The sequence below is a fragment of the Echinops telfairi genome, unplaced genomic scaffold (genome assembly GCF_000313985.2).
Source record: "Echinops telfairi isolate 266 unplaced genomic scaffold, ASM31398v2 ScPeMD7_11;HRSCAF=52, whole genome shotgun sequence".
Classification (NCBI taxonomy): domain Eukaryota; kingdom Metazoa; phylum Chordata; class Mammalia; order Afrosoricida; family Tenrecidae; genus Echinops; species Echinops telfairi.
The window spans coordinates 14,837,573-14,842,811 of record NW_022103908.1 but is presented as its reverse complement, the minus strand read 5'-3'; positions in this window follow the sequence as shown (position 1 = coordinate 14,842,811).

The window sequence follows — 5,239 nt, the reverse complement described above, 5'->3', positions numbered from 1 at the left end:
AAATGATTAAAAAGAAAAGGAAAAATATATACTAGAATTTCTATTCTCAATGGTCTACATGGTTTGCTATGATCCACATGGCCAAATATCTTTCCATAGTCAATAAAACACAAGTAAACATCTTTCCATTATTCTTTACTTTAAGCCAAGATCTATCTGAAGTCACCAATGATATATAACTTGTACTAAGTCTTCATCTGAATCCACTTTGAATTTTCAGCAACTACCTGTCAGTATACCACAACAACAATTTTTGAAGTATCTTAAACAAAATTTTACTTACATGTGATATTAATATTTTTGAACAGTTACGAATGTATATCTCTTCTAGTCTTTGACTAAGTAACTATCTTTCAAATTTCATGGAATCGTTAAGTGAGTGTTTCAAGTGCTTCATCTGCTTGTTAGTCTTTCAAATCCTAGTGTGGCAATTCCTGCTACCTTGTTTTATGTTAATGACTTCAATGCAGCCTGGTCTTCTTTCTTCCACACCATCATTTCATGATCAAATTCTAACTCTTGAAATAGTTGAACATTTCGCACTTCTTTTTTGGGTACAGTGACTATTTATTCCATCATCTTTTAATATTTTGGGCATCATCTGAAATTTTGCCGCTGCAATCTTTTACTATTGGAACAAGAAGCTTAAATTTTTCTTCAGGTCTTTCAGCTTGAGATATGCTCTTCCTTTTTTTGGCTAACAACAACCCCCCCCACACACACACGTTTCAATATAATACTCTATTCTGATTTCTTGCGCTGCCATTTAATTTTTTTCTGTTCAGCTCTCTTACTACATTTCTTCCATTTAGAATTCGAGCAAAATTTTCAAGATCAAATTTCAGATTCTCTTTTGAAGCCCACTTTGGCATCTTGTCTTTTTAATAATCTTTTGCTTTCTTCATGCATGATGTTTTTGATGTCATCTCATAGCTTTCAAGTTATCTGTCATTAGTGTGTGCACATCAAATCTGTTCTTGAGATGGTCTCAGTATTTTGGTGGGGTATGTACAAAGTTGAAACATGACTCTCATGGACTTGTTCACATTTTCTTTGCCTTCAATGTTAGCTTGAAATGGAGCAATTGATGGTTTTACCACAATCACCCTGACCTTATTTTCCATAATGACATTGAACTTCTTCATAGTCTCTTTTCACAGATATAGGCAATTTGATTTCTGTGTCTTTCATCTGATGTAGCTTAGGTGTATACTTTATGAAATTGAAAAACATTGTTGTTGAAAACTGGTAGTTGCAATAAAGAAGTTCGCTTTATGTCATCAAGGCTATATTTTCCAACTATTGTTCCTTCTTTTGTTTCCAACTTTGTGTTTAAATAACTGATAATTATCAATGTACCTTGATTCCAAGTTTTATAAACTTCAGATGGTGGACAGTAGTTGAATTCTTTCATTGCTCCTTCTTCCCTGTTCTTGTTGCTTTTTATGGACTTTGTACTTATTGTCACCTTTTAAATTTCAAATTATTGAATATTTTAAGGTACACAAATCTTCCTATTGTTATTGTGCCCCTTATAAATCTGTCCATTGTTTTCCTGAAAATTGGGCCTTGGGAGTCAGTTAATTTCCAGATCTGAGGAGTGCCTAACAACCATAGTCTCTGGTTATAGCACTCTGCATTTAACCAGCAATTCTTGTCATGTTTATGATTTTGCATTTCATTGTACATTTTTCTCTCAGTGGAGTCATAGTTTTCTATTGTGATTCCGTTCCAAGCGGTTAGAACCGCAAATCATGCACCATCTCGTTGTCATTCACTGGAGTAATTGTTTGTGCGTTTCTTTGTCATAACTCTTTCTTAAAGTTAAAGAGAGACCAAGATTTTCACCTTAGATGGTCACTCACAAGTTTTTGAGACCCTGGTTGATACTCACCAAAACAGGACACAAAACATTATCTTTATGGATTGCATCACGCCAATAACGCCAGTGTCCTTGAGACTAGGGCTGAACCCCCACGCCTGGTGACACATTTCCTTGAGTTGTTCGGTTATGTGTAAGAAGGTTCGTGCCTGGCCCCTGTGTACTCCACCACATGCACGGATGTATTCTCAGAAAAGGTAAATACTCATGTCCAAATATCCTGGGTCAAATCTCTCTCCATATTTGTAGATATATTCCCACTCTCTTTTCATATGAAATTAGAAATTTATTCATTGATTAGATAAATCTAAAATGGAGAAATGTATTCACTTATTTGAAAAATTCTACTTGTTCATTTAAAAATAGTGTTAAATTTCATATTTAGTATAGTAGCTTTAAAACAATTTCCTTGGTGGTTTCTTCTACCATATGATATCACTGTTAAATAATTGTTAAAGTTTGTGCTTTAGTTTTATCAATACACACATGGAAACATATATATTTAACATTTTTTTAAAAATAGTGGCTCAAAGGAAAAAAATAATATTTTGAATTTGAGAATGAAATGCTATTATTTTGACATTTGGATTTTAAGACTCTTACCTATATATTCTCCTAGTACCATTCATATGCATTTAATCATATTGCTTGTTAGCCTTTTACATTATTCTGGATATCTTTAATCAACAGGAGTACTTGATATATATTATTAAAAATATGTTTTTTAGTAGGTTCAAAATAACTATAAGCAAATACCTAAATCTACTTTTGCTGAATTTTTATGTCCCTACCAGTTAATTGGTGGTTTAGATCTCGTCTTTGTGCCACAAATATTCCTTTTTGTTCACAGCTCTTTTGTTTTTGCCCAAAATCTGTCAGGATGATCAGAAAAGTTCCCTAATTTTACCTTAAATTTGATTGCTACAGTGAGGATACAATAGAGCTTTCACAGAGGGTTTAGTGCATTTATATTTGAAATCAATTCATTTATACCTTATCTGTTTTGCTAAACCAGTTGGAAACAATTCCCTCCACAATAACAAAAAGCAAAGCAAGCATCATTTGTCTTTTTCTCTTTAAAAGGAGGGGAAAAAATCAATGATAAAACAAAGCAAAACTTAAACCAGGCTATACTAAGAATAAACCATGATCTTTAATTCCAATATCAATAATTATGAAACGTTTATAATACCTGCCTGTTGCCTAATTATCAGAGCAAATCACACATGAACTTTATTTTTTTCCTCAGGACGATCAGATTATCTGCTCCCTTTTTCCTGTAATGAAGACAATACAAAATGTACAAGTGAGAGAGTTTCAGAAAAATAACAATAAAAAGGTACTGTAAACTGATTAAAAAGCACTTTTAATGCCTAATAAATGAGGACATAGCACCCACTATCACTGCTCTCAGGTGGCTCTGCTCTTTTGATTATAATGTCCTTGGTGATAAAGGTCATGTTAATTTTATCTCATCCAAGGATTCTAGGTGAAATATGTGGCACATGTGCAGGCTTCATGCTCGTTTGTCACATTATTATTTGCTGTCATGTTTGAAGGTAGGTGTCTTTTTGAAGAATGTGCCACAGCTAGAGGGTCATGCTATTTGCATGAAGCTTGAAAGCTGTCTTTCCAGAGAGGATGAGAGGAATGCAGCTTCACTCTCTGTTTAGAGACAGTGTTGAGGGGACAGCTGTCATGAGCTGCTGCTGTCTCTCTCTGTACATCGATAATTCTAAAAAACAAATAAACAAGATATTAAGGGATTGTAACTGAAATTTACATTTGCTGTTCTGAATGTTAATTTTGCTGCACAGAATAAAGTAATTCTGGTCTTTTGTCAGCAGATATTTTTGCTTTATCACATCAAACGACACTTATGAATTAAAGTCATTTACAGAATATTCTTTGCTTTTGCTTGATACCCAACTAAATTCCTTCCTTCACAAAATTTGAAGAAGGAATGGAACACAATTTTTGAAGGCATTACAAACTATCACACTAAAGATCTTAGGAAGACTTTAAAAACAGTGCAAGGGAACGTTGTTTCTAGAGCCAAGAATTAAATTATTATGCATAAAATAATGCACTTGAAAACCTAACCTTTAATTTATGAAAACATGCATACAGGAAATTAAGTACATTGCTTTTATATTGAAAATCAATTTATGTCAGTAAATACGTTTTTTCCAGGTAGTAATAATAAGTTGATAAACATTAAATGCAATCTACTCCTTTAGATATAATATCAAAATTAAATCACTAAAATGGATAATGACTAATTATTCCATCTCTCTTTCACATAATGAAGATATTTTGTGTAAGGAAGCAAGGTTTATGTTTCTATACGTCATGAAATAATCATTGAATCATCTCAGGAATGCAGAAGGATCTACCTAAACTCTCCCTGGACCTCAGAATCACAGATCAAATATAATAAAGTGATTCATGCTTTAAGTAACAAAGTTTAGGAAAACTTACCAGCAATGTTGTTGGTGGTAGGTGCCGTGGAGTTGGCTCTGACCCATGTTGACCCTAGGCACAACAGAGCTAAACACTGCTAGGCCCTCTGCCATCCTCACAACTCTTTCTGTGCCCGAGGACATTGAGGAGCCACGGTGTCCATCCTATCATTGAGGGCCTTCTTCTTTTTGCCCCCCTCCACTTTACCAAACATGATGTCCTTCTTCAGGGATTATTCTCTTCTATGTCCAAAGTACGTATGACAACATTGTGCCATCTTTGTCTGTAAGCACTCTGGCTTTACTTCTTCCAATAAAATATCAGTTTGTGCTTTTAGCAGTCCATAGTGCTTTTAATATTCTTCTCCAGGACCACAACTCAAATGTGCCAATTCTTCCATGGATAGTCTTCCTTACTTAATGGTCAATTTTCACATGTTTATAATGCAACAGATGATATTGTGACTTGTATCAGGCACACCTTAATCCTCAATGTAACATCTTTGATCTTCAATACTCTTGTGCAGCAGATTTATCTAATGCAATCCATCTTTTGATAACTTGACTGTTGTTTCTATGAGCATTGATTGTGGATCCAAGTAAAACAAAACCCTTGACAAATTTAACCTTTTCTCCATTTATCATGATGTACCTATTGGTCCAATTGTAGGATTTTGATCTTCCTTACATTGATTTGTAATGCATACTGAAAGTCACAATCCTTGATCTTCAGCAGTCAGTGCTTAGGGTCCTCCTTACTTCATCAAGCAAGGTTGTGTCTTCTTGCTTGATGACACTGCAGGTTGTTAACAAGCCTTCCTCCAATCCTGAGGCTACACTCATCTTCATATAATTCATCTTCTCTAATGATTTGCTCAGTTAAGGGATTCTAAAT